We start from the raw sequence: 12582 nt of genomic DNA, 5'->3' as shown, positions 1-12582 counted from the left end.
ATCGATGACTTGGCTGCAAGTCACCTTATTTGACCTCGTGAACATCTGGAAGTAGTAAAAGGTGTTTTACAGAGGGGTCCTACAAATCTCCAAAGCACCAGGATTAGTTGGTGCCATTGTGACTCCAGGAAGGAACTTATAAATACTGGAGACAACACAGATAGACGTTCCAAGATATAAGACAACAGAAGAACACTTCCTATCAGCAGTGAAGCACAGACCAGACTGTTTAGAGTGGACAGGTGAAAAGGTCACAGCAGGGAATAGCGGGAGTGTAGATCATGCTAGCATCACTCCCTCAAGCTAATTAAGTCAGAACAGAGTCCACAAGAATGTCTATGGTGGGATGAGGCCGTGAAAGATAAGAGCATGGCTGTAAATCGGAGAGAGGTTTTAATCTTCACAGCTGCAAGAACAAGGCCACGATGGACCAGAAGGGACTGGCATGGGGTCAGACAGAAGATCCTGCAACAGACACGAATATCAAAAATACACACTTGCACGCAGAAGCGATCACATCAGCACCTCCCTGTAACACATAAAACTGGAGAAGATAGTGAGATCGTGGGACTTCCTGCCCCAACGCCAGGGACGACACATCTGCGTATGCTGACTCCAGCATAGGGGAAGACCATCTCCAGAGCTCTGGATTCTTTCCTGTTAATCTGAATAAATTCTTTTGAACCAACTGGAAGGTGTCCTCTCCGGATTTGGAACAGCGCAATATAGACTCTGTGGGTCCTTCTGATTGATTAATGATGACTTGTTGAAAAATTCCTACAGTGGTGTCCTCAGGAGGCTACTTTTGATGACTTATTCCTTTTTTCCATCCATCTATCATCCATCCATCATCCATCCATCCATTTTCTATACCGCTTAACTGTTAAGGTTTGGGGGGTGGAGCCTATCCCAGCTACCCTTTGCTTACTGGATGACCATTCCACCTCTGAGCCACGCCACCCCCCATCCCTTATTTCTAATTGTTTGTCATCCATTGACAGAAGGAAAACACAAAGGCTCCAACATCCTGAAGGAAAAGGAGCGGAAAGAAGAGAGGTGGCTGTAGCTGATGCAGGTCCTCCCCGTCTCGTGTAGGAAATGTGATTCCTCCACCTCAGGACTCTCGTTCTTCAGGGAGATCTGAACCAGCACATGTTGGTCTGTCCTGTGGCGAATCAAACATCTGAAGATTTCCACACCAACACCGAGGCTACAATCAAAGCCAAACGTCTCTTTCAGTTTAACAAATGTATTAAAATTTTGAAAACTGCTCCAGAAGCAAAAGTGAAAGTTAAAAAATGGCGCTGGCAGCAGGGAACTCTGAGCGACCCAGTAAGAGGCTGTCTGTGTCTCGTCTGTGCGAGCGAAGTGCCAGTGCGGTCCATTGTGGGTGATCGGCGTCCCTGTCTGTGTGTGCTGCGGTTGCGAATGCAGGGGGAGTGTAAATGTGGCGTTTGGGGTTGCAAAAAAAAAAAATGCTCTGGTTGGAACGGCAATTCGGGAAACCTCCCGATGGCCAGCCGGCCATGACGTGCTGACCCAACCACAACACACAGTGAAAGAACAACAGTTCAGGGGCCCCAAATAGGCGGGCCGGATACGGCCCAGGGGCCACCTATTGAGGATCGCTGATCTAGAGTCTCGATCCTTGTGCATTGAAACGATATTCTCATTCGAAGACCATCACATTCTAGCATAATTATAATTTCTTCTGTGACCTTTAACAGAGGGCGTGTCAACTTGTCATGGTGGCAGACGAGGCAGACACGGCGAACACAATCTGTCCTCAACACACAGCTAAGAAACTGATGTCACTTCCTGTTCACTGAATAACTCGCCTACACAGCAATCACTTACTGTCTGACCATGAATTCCCTGACTGCATGAATACTTGGGGGAACAGTCGGTGTGCATGTACTTCACAAGGGTTTGCAATGAATGCAATTATGTTGGATGTGTAGTTCATTAAATAGATGACATTTACAGCTTAAGCAGCAGAAGAAGGAGATAAAAGTCACCTACCGGCAAAAGAGTAAAACTAATCAGGCACAAAAAAATATCATTAAGAACAACTTGGCTGGGAGGTAATTGTACTGTGGACGATCCAGAAAAGAGAGGAACAGCAGCTGGAGTGTTGCTAGCTGATCAGAATCGGGCACGAGGAGCAGCAACACGTGATACGACCTTTTCCCTCCACGCAGCTGCGCGCGGCGAGCGGATAGAAGTCGCTCGCAGCTGCGCGGAACATTCCTCCATTCGTCAGCTCATTTCTGCTCCTCAGTCTGGAGGTTTTAGTCTCATCACACTCATCAGCTTTGCCCTCAGACAGCAGCCGTGCTCATAGTTAAACCTCTCAGACAACTCAGTTTCTACTTTTCAATTTGGCAGGTTCGCAGGGTTCTTTGTTCTAATTAGCCACAAGCCGACCAGCACCATTATGCAAATATCGGCACTGCCGGTGGAAGCGGCTCTTAAGGTTCCATTGTTGCTTATTGAGACTCGTCATTGTGAAAGACATGAAGCGACATATTAAAAGCTATTCATCCCAGTTTGATTGACTGGTTTCCATAGAGATTTGCCACAGTGACTTTTCACAACACATGCAAACACTTGCATGGAAACATTTCTCACCGGAAGACGGGATATTTTTCTGTTGTCACTAATAGAGGACTGGCGATGTCTGTCTACGCAGGCTGTCCTCATCTGGGTTTAACCAAATCTCGGATTCACATATCGGCGCCTTCTCAAAATAATCACCCCTCATTTTTTCAAGTTTGTCAGAACACACAAAAAAACTGGAGACAAAACACCATCAGGAGTTCTTTAAGGCAAAAAAAAAGGTCAAAAAATGACGTGCAATTCTTTTAAGAAGGTGATGATGTGATATTTGCATTTATCTGTACTTGAAGACAAACCCTGACCTCGCCCGCCCCGGCGCTTTCTGTGGCTAAAGCTGGCTACGGACGCCCTGCTCACTCGTGTTACAATCATTGAAGCTTTCACATGAATCTTTCATGTTCCGTGATTTTCCTGGTTACAGTTTACATGTCAGTGCACCATCGCCATCTCTGAGGCTCCATCACATTTGTGAATAAGATGTGTTGAATCAAGAGAACAGATCACAGGGTCTGGATGCTTGCTGCCCGGCTCTCACGCAGGAAGGAGCACGGCCACTAAATGAAACTTAGAATTCTGACACGCCTCGCCCTCACAGGAGTTGACATTTCAGAGTGGTCAATACATGACAGCTGGCAAACAAGCAAGAGCGATTTCACACAGCGACGACACGAGCTGGCCCTCGATCCATCGAAACCAATCAATGAGTCACCTGGAGGTGTGCTGAGGCTGTGCAGCGTGGAAGAGGCTCGCTGAAAAATAGGCATGAGAGATAAGAGCAGAGTCATCTGGGGAGGAGGTCTGTTTGAGCCTGCGTGTCATCCCTCTGGGAACATGTGACCTCACGGCGGTGACACCATTGCAGCTCTGAAGCAGCACCGAACACGAACTACACCAAGTTAATTCACTCTAACAACTCTGTCTGGAAGACTGACAAGCTTTAATGTACAATGAATCAAAATTCATCATGTTCACACACACACAGTCATTTTGGTGTCTGTGGGGTAAACCAGTGGTGTTTGTGAGTCAGAATGGGGGCGTTTGGACCAGCATCGGGGTTCTGCTGAGGAGCTCTCCTGTCCTACAGGAAGCAGCAGTGTTGTTCTGGCAGGCCCAGGAAGCCACACGTGCTGTGAGCCTGAGGAGAGAAGCCCGATGAGCTGCAGTCAAGGGTAAAGAAGTGATTGTCCTTCAGAAGAATAGCCTGGCTGCATCAGACCGAGTACTAAATGCAGATCAGATGAAGTAGCACCTCACCTACTGTACATGGTATTTAATGGTCATAATTGAGGGAAGAGCCATTACCTGATGGGGGGGGGGGGGTATAAGGGACTTGGCCTTTGACCCCTCAAAGGCTTTTGAAGACTGCAGCTACTGTAAAGTGATTTCACATGACATTTACATCAGAAATCACGTTTCTATTCTAAACCACACACACATCAGCGGGCCAGCGCTGCACGTTTGTGCTCTCCGTGTTTTTTTATGACCTTCAGCGACTCCTCCTGCATCAGGTCAATGAGAATGTAGAACCCGTTCACAGTGAGGGACGAATGCACTGACACAATTAATGCCACTTTCAGCTGAGTGCAGCAGATTGTTTGAGAAAAGCCATAAAGTAAAGCTTCTCTTCCCGACAAGTCAAAGAACAGAGTTCGACCTCTGCCGCTTGATGGCTGCGATGGAACGTGAGGCTGGTGGTGTTTGCAGGATTTCACTCAGACTTGTTTCAGCCATTTCCCTCAAACAGGAAACTGCTTCATCAAAGACGTCACAGGATTTTGCGTTTCTCACTGAGTCACTTAGCTGCGCGAGCAGCCACGCTTGAGGGAGGCTACCAGCCAGCGTCCGTGGCCCTCAGGCCGACGACATCCGCCACCACAGTTGGTTGAGTGGAAGTTTCTGAGCAGGTTGTTGACCAGCGATCGGGGGAAAAAAAAACAACAAAACCTAAGAACTGATTTCATGAGTTGAGTGATCAGTGGAACTGATACCACTGCTGTGGTACGGTAATATTCCACACGCAATGATCGCCCTTTCATGAACTTGGTGCGCTTCAGTTTAGCATGTTTCTCAATGGAACAGCCTGCTGTAGAGCTCCGGTTTCCTCTGGAGAGATGTACACTCAGGCCTCCATTCATGTGAGATGCAGAGAGGCACAGATGAAGGTGGAGCTCACGCAGGTGTGCTGCTCTGCCCCTGCAGCACCTCCACCCGAAGATCTCATGCAGCTGACTTGTGTTTCTTACTGTCTGTTAATCGAAGGCTAATTAGCAGAGATGCTAACACTCCCTTTTCAGTCAGAGACATTTCCAGACACACATCAGTGTGTGTGTTCGTGTCAGAGGATGAGAGGGGTCATGCTTGTTGGACCCCCTCAGAACAGCGTTAATCAGACTCTTCCGCGAGCCCTGAGGTGCAGCGCTGCTAGCATAGATAATTAGAAAAATTCGCTCACGGAAGACCTGGCGACAAGAAGCTGATTTCCTGGTGTCACATAATAATTACAGGCACCACACAGCCGTCATGACACGTGCCGGCGGACGGATGTGTTGGGGCTCATTAGGCCGGGCTGGGACTCAGACTACTGAGCTTTTCAAGTTTCATTTTACTTGAAGCTTATTTGGGCTGAAGTTTGTAAAAGAGGCAGATGCATCAATATAGATGTCAGTCGTGATGATGATTGTGTCATTGAGGTAATTAAGAGAAACAATTCATTGAATGTAAAAGGCACAAATAAAAAACTTGTTTTTTTCAACTTCCAGTCCTATGATGAATCTGCGAATGTGGCGCTGAGATAAATGGATGATGATTAATGACCTCACAGGTCCCGCTGTTGTCTGACAGGTTTGTTTCCTTTGAAGCATCTTGTTAGCTGAGGGAAGATGAGAACACAAAGGCCGAGAAATATCACATCTTCACACTTTTAGAACAATATAAGCAACTGATTAACAATGGTGGATCAATGGCACAACGTGGGAATAAAACTTACTGCAAAACAAATCCGTCAAATGCACAATTATGGTGCACAAGTGGGCCGAATCCTTCAAAAGTGAGCAAGAGTGAATGGTGGCAGGCTGACAGATCATACGTGTCCCAGAATGCAAAGTTGATAAGCAGGTTGTTGTTCTATATTCAGGTCTTATGTGCGAGTTTGTTTGATTATGAAAGTGTGAAACTCCTTCCAGCAAGACAGGGGGCAAGAATTTAGAGACCCGACTTCATGATCGACACGGAGGAAACTCTGCCGACGGGGAGGAGCCTCTTCTGTCAAGGGAGCAGCAACACATCCTCAGGCCAGTCCAAACCAGGAATTTTATCTTGACAGTTGTGGGTGTAGCAACGAGCGACACAAGTCAGCTTCACCTCCACCAACATTTAAAAGACGTCAGCTGATATGTTTGTCATCTCCGCCAAGGAGGTCATGTGATCACAGGTGTCTGTTTACTGAGTAACTCAAAAGGTTTTGGAGAAATCTGGTGGGAGGGTAGAACCGGACGGTACCAGTTTGTGTGCCCACAAGAGATGAGGGTCCCACGTGGAAAAAACCGAACCACTGAAAATATAAATCATGATTTAAAAAAGTGTCACGTGCACTGATACTCCATATTTACCCTCTGAGTTATGCTTGAGGCTACTGAAGGGAGGTGTGTGTGTGTAACTGCAAAGTACACATTTACGGTACAAGCCAGCCGACCGCCACGCCAGCCGACCGCCACGCCAGCTGACCAAGTTCCTGTCTCCATAATCAATCTGCCGCTCCATTCCAACTGCTCCAGCCTGCCAGACAAATGGAAGGGCAGGGCCTTTTTTAGTTTGATTAATGAAATACAGAAAAAGTCAAACCCTTAATAAAGTCAAAGAATGGTGCTGTCATGATGAGGTTCTGTGTGATTGGAGGAGGAGGAGGAGCCCCCCCCCCCCCCCGAGTCTGTTTGGCTGCACCAGCTGCCTAAGTAGTCTGAAGAGCAGCAATACTTCACTTAACAAGCCTTCAATGAAAGAGGCTTTAGCTCAAGATATGGCAAAGACGCCATGGAGGGGCGCCAGGGATATTCGCTGCCTTCTATCGTTGAAGGAAGAGCAGGAGAGTTGTAGGGCTGCGACGGTGTCAGCATGACTGCAGCGGTCAGAGGAGAACGTGTCACATGAGCACTCAGCCTAATGAAAACAGACACACTCAGGTGGGTGAGCGAGTGGCACGTGTCACCTGGGAAAAATTGTGCTGGATAATAAGCAAACAAGCACGTGAATAGCTGCTTAGCATGAATGTGTGTGTGTGTGTGTGTGTGTCTCATCTTTTATTTGATTCCCTGACCGATGCCGTGCTTTGCTCAGTTCCACTCCCACTGGGTCGGAAAAGCAATTAATCAGTGCAAAGTGGCTGGCTGAGCTCCTCGGAGCCTTGAATCAGCTGAGCCAAGACCAGCGACGAATGCTGATGTCTTCATGGCAACTAACCCTAACCCTACACTGGAGCTGCTGGCGAACAATTCAGCCAGAGAGAGAATGGTTGTTTTGACAGTGAGGGGATGTGAACAAGCAACGGTTGCCGTGGACAGACAGCAGGGAGCCGGATTCATGGTATCCAGGATGCTTCAGCGTGGGCTCGTCTTCACACACACCCAGAACCAGAAGTGACGAAGGTGAACAGGCCCTGACAGCCAAAGGAGCCAGGTTCTCTCACACACGTGCTGTCAGATTGGGAGCATGTAGAAAATGAGACTTCAGGAAAAAGTACTCATTCTTTCAGTCAGTCAGCACAAGGAACGTTTCAAGGTAAAGGTCTGCAGCACTGGGAAGCAGCTGTGGACCAGAATGCAAAGTTTCTGCAACATTCGAGGAATATTTCTACTGCTTGAACAGGGTTTTCTTTGATTAATACTCAAAAGCATGATTACAACTTTAGCATCCATTGACTGCACAAATTGTTGCTGATAAACTTGCTGCCTTATTGGAGGGAACGTCTTCCCCTGCTCGGCACTGTCGGTCCTGAGCTGGAAACCCGTGATTTCTGGGAAACCCTCAAACTCTAAAATAAAATCTCCTCGCTAAAAGGGAAAACCAGCCCCTTCCTTCAATGGGAATGGCGTCTGTCCTGAAAATGGTGGGTGTGACGTCACCAGAGGACTTTAATGAACATGGTGGTGGCCAATCACTCAGTGAGGAGGACGTGACTCGACTGATCATTAACAAAAATGGCTGCCAAGGAAGTTGTGAGAGTGATTCCTGAAAGCAGGCGCTGCTGCAGACCTACATCACTCTCGCCGCCATGGTGCCTCAATTTCAATCTGCAATCAGAATTGAAGGAAAACTGAAGAGGAAGCAGTGGAATAAAGCTCTGAGGCCGGGAGAAGAGGTGCGCTCATCCCTTCATGGTGGCTCGAATCCCTCCGGGTCAAACATGACGACAGAAAGAGAAATATGCAATTGCACAGGGTGTTGCAAGCTCCCGTCAACGCTGGACAGAGGAAGAGATCGTTCTTCAGAGGTGGAGGCATCTCTGGAGGATACCAGCCACACGCACACACACTCAGTCGCCAAACTTTATTAACACGGACAGCAGCGGGAGACGAGGGACAGAGGGGGACGCGGATGCGTCCTCGCTGCTCTTAGACGGGTGGAGGTGGAGGACCAGGTCTTGACTTTCAAATGGCCCTCTGATGATGTGAGGGCCAGCTAAAATGTCCTCTCTCTGTTGGTTAAATATGTGTGCTAGTCCTCAACACACACACACACACACACACACACACACACACACACGCACACATCAAGTCTTGGTTTTAGGGGCAGAATTAGGTCATGGTTAGGGTTAGGGGTCAGGGACTGCATTACATACATGAAAGTCCTCTCAAAGATATTAGTAGAGGAATGCGTGTGTGTGTGTGTGAGACAGAGAGAGAAACCACCATTTCCGACGTGTGTTGTCAAAAGTCACGGTGTTCAGAAACACCACTCAAGCCTGGTCTGCTTCCCCAACCACACCTTCCTTGCTGAGGCTGCTGCCCCGCGACCCAAACCCGGATAGGCGGAGGGCGACGACTCAAGTCTGCCACCCACTGTTGGGGGGGAAACCTCTCCTCCACCTGTTCAAGAGCAGCTAGGACGCATCCATGTCCCCCTCCGTCCCTCGTCTCCCGCTGCTGTCCGTGGTAATTCATTTTGGCGACCGTTTGGCCGTCATCCTTACGCGCAGCGAGCTTTGTGGGAACTTGTTGGAAATGGGCTGGAGAGTGGAGGACGTTCATTTACAGGTAAAAGTTTTCTGCTGCAGTTTCTTTTTATGCAGTTAATCAGTAAACCTGAGCAAGTGTTCCTCACTCGGCTGTACGTTCAATCCCCTCACCGCGCCGGCTTATATTATACAACAGAAAAGCCATGTCTCTGCATGGCTCTCTAATGGGGGCAAGAACAACTTTTCATCAATTCCCAGGGTAACTTCAGTGAATTATGACACATCCTCCTTACCTGTCTATCTTTTTCCACATAAGCATTAACTTTCTACCCCTTTAAATCTCTTCAGTCTCACATCCACAAGAGGAATTAAGTCAAAGTAAAAGCCCATCTGACTGGAAGAAAAGGAATGGAAGGAGGGAGGAAAGCTGGAAGTTTATTGTAACTGTCTTTTCGTCCAAGTGTGAGGAGCCTGGAGAGAGTTGGCGTGACAGTTATCAGCTCCCGGTTGACTGACAGAAGACAGGCAGGTGACACTCGTGATGAGGATAATCTCAGTGACGACCACGATGCAGAAGATGATGAGGGTGAGGATGGTTTCACATGATGAAAGCAGTCTGGTGGTTTTTGGACACAAGGGAGACAGCAGGCTGGCAGGAAGTGAGTCATCGAGGGAATTCCAGCTCTCAGTGGATGTCGTTAACTGTCAGTCAGCCATTCTGCCTCCATGGGCCTGACCTGGCAGATAGAGCGGCTGGCATGTCAGTGTCTGAGAGGTTAAAGGAAAGTGGCGGCTGAGAGAGTGGAGAAATACTGATGTGAGAAAGCAGCTATTTAAACAACTCAGGTAGCGAGAGGGACAGGAAGTAAGTCCCTGTCACCTCATGGGCGTGAAGGCTGGAATCCTGCAGAATGTGGATCCTAATTTACCACCTGATGGAGGCTCAGACGACATGGAGGCTGCATGGCGTCCTGCAGTCCCTGTGGCTGAAGGGTCACTGCTGGGAGTCTGTTAGTAGACCTACGAACACCCTGACCTTTACCTGGAGGATGTGACCTACGCCACAGCTTCATCACTGCAAACCCAATTCATAACTTATGGTCATTGGAGCACAATCCATGTTGTTATGAACATGGTCTAATGTCACATTGACCAATCAGATTGCTTGGCTGCCACAACCCGTCGTATCCTGTGAGAACACCACCAGAGCAGCTGGCTTCACTCCAGGTAGCCAATGCTACCTCATGATGCACCACATCATGAGGACATTCGTAATCTTAGAGAGTCAATCGCTCATCTCTGACTTCATCCTTCTCTTCCTCTTTATTCACACAACCATCATCAGCTCAGACTCTGAGTGATGGTCACTGTATATCAAGTATCGACTCTTTATCACCAGGGCGGAGGGACAAGGCTACAGTCATGGACGATCCATCACCTGAGGAGACACAACCCAGCTCTTTAGGCCCTTCAATGATATCAGCAGAGAAATGGACAGGACGTCCCCTGATAGCTCAGGGCATATTTCACCCTGCCCTCCTGCTCTCCTTCCACAGTGCTCATCCTAAACTACATGCTTGACCAGTATCATCTCAGTGCTGAGGTTAAAGTTCATGAAAAAATTGACAGACATCATTCACAATGTTGGAGGATATTTTTAGGAGTAGAAGGATTTTATAGTAATTACCAATTTCAAAATAAAGGAGTTATGGTGCAAAGAATGAGGGAAAATGTTCAGTGTCAGTGTGAGTACCAGTACCAAAAAGACTGTTCCTGCAACGGCTCTACAAATACATCTGTGGGATGTCAGTTAGATGGGATTAAGGTAAATGTATTTATATAGCACGCGTCAGCAACAAGGCAACTCAAGGTGCTCTACATTTAGTGCAAAACAAGAACATAATAAGATACTTAAACACACAACATTAAAGAATGAGAAGGAAATAAACAACTAAGATGAGAGCTAAAACAAAATAATAGCTGCTAGAGTGCCAGCAGGGACCAGTAAACACTGGTGTGGCTACATGTCGTCTGCCACGACCACGATGGTGTTAAACATCTTAAAGAGGACAAAGAAGAGAGGGAGGATGAGAAGAGGGTGATGGGTAGAGAGGAAGCTTGCAGACACGTCCAGGGGACCAAAGTAAGACCAGTCATGGGGAGCGTGGAGCAGCGGTGGGACCTATCAGGGTTCCTGTAGTCCTCATCAAGTTCCAGGAGGGCCAACGTGACATCGCTGGTTGTTACAGTGTGTTGGCCTGCGCCTGCAAGCATCATCACCATCCTCCAGGAAACCAACGAGCTTGTGCCATCTCCTGCAGCCCCCCGCTTTATTCCGTTCCTCCCCTCCTCTTCCTCCTAACTGGCGCTCCATGAGCACCACTTCCACCTTATCATGTCTGCACCGCTGTGCATGGACTCAGGTGGCTGGTTGAGGCCCAGGAGGCCACTCGATTGATAGAGCCACCCCACTCCATAAATGAGGCCTGAATGAATAGATGTTGGCGCACGAGTGTGTCAATAGAAGCTTCCCCTGTGACCAGAGCAGGACAGGTAAAAATGTCAGTGGCAGGCCCAACGGACGCACCGCCATATATTCCGTGGTCAAGCTTCGTGCGCCACGCATCCTGCTTCAAGAGGCTGTATGCATCTGCATGCATCTCAGCTTTCAGTCTGAGCAAGCAACACACAAAAGGGCCAATGTGCCTCTGACACTGGGGCTCTAATAAGACCAGTGGACGGGAATCCTCACGGGGATCCCTGCCGGAGTGTGGATGCCACTGATAAGGTGAGAGATCCAGGGCAGCAGAGCACAGGTGAGCAGGTGAGAGAGGACAGTAACCCACAGCGGTAAGGAAAGAGGGACAATCATGCTGGGACCCTGGACGGCCACACCAGAGAGGAAAGGATAAAAGCCCAGCAAACATGCACTAAAATTGTCCCCGACACCCAGTGACCTGTCAATTGATTCAGTGGCGAGTGAGTCACTAACACAGGTGGCTGCACAGAGAGAGCGCACCTGTCTGCCTGGAGGCCTGCTCCTGTGTGTTTGCCTTTCATTGTGTCTGTCGTGATCTTATCACCAGTGTCCACAGTGAATTCCTCTGTTTCTTCTCTAGCTGCTTGCTGGTGTGACCACACTCACCAGCACCTGCTGTCCTGCACCTGCACACACGGTTCACCTTCCCCTCTTATATGGAGTTTTCACGTCATGCCAACTTTCTTTTACATTTTCAGCAGTTTCCTGTTTGGGGATTCATTCCACATGTGATTCAACTTCTGATTGTTGTCATTCTTTTCTGGCTGCAAATGTCCCAACCACTGCTGCTGATATCCTGAACGTGACTTTGCTCTGAAGGCTTTGGCTCATTGTTGGCTGCGTCAACTCAAGTACAGTAGAGACTTTTAGAAATGTTGATGTCCTCTCTGACACTGCTGTCCAGATGCTTCTGTTCCGGTTCTGCAAAGGCCCCTCTCATCGGATCCTGTACTGCACGAGTCTCCAGAACCTGTTACCCTGTCAGACTGTTCTCACCACGCTGACGATGCTCAAGAACATTTCTCTCTGCACACATCATTTGGTCCCTGTTGTGCTTTTTAAGAGTCATTGTTTTTGTTGTTTCTGTCTGTTTTTCAGCAGTCAAGGTCGTCACTCATCTTGTGTTATTCGGTTTGAGGCTCCACCCTCTGTCACTTTAACATTTACCTCAGCAGCATCTCACCACTCACATCCTTTTACCATCTGGTCTCCACCGAGTGCCGTGACATGTTCAGTCATCTTGTGTGGAATGTTA

The 12582-nt window shown here is 48.3% G+C and overlaps 1 protein-coding gene across 6 annotated transcripts in view; it reads right to left on the bottom strand.

Annotated features, from left to right (window-relative positions):
* Positions 1 to 12582, bottom strand: part of grik4 (glutamate receptor, ionotropic, kainate 4) — a 262496-nt gene that overhangs the window by 121233 nt on the left and 128681 nt on the right. The gene's annotated exons all lie outside the window — the stretch shown is intronic.

This window comes from Aulostomus chinensis, chromosome 10 (assembly GCF_037954235.1).
Source record: "Aulostomus chinensis isolate RoL2024-O1b breed Wild chromosome 10, RoL_Achi_v1.0, whole genome shotgun sequence".
Classification (NCBI taxonomy): domain Eukaryota; kingdom Metazoa; phylum Chordata; class Actinopteri; order Syngnathiformes; family Aulostomidae; genus Aulostomus; species Aulostomus chinensis.
Note: the sequence above shows the minus strand (reverse complement) of the source record. Positions and strands in the feature narration are given on the sequence as shown.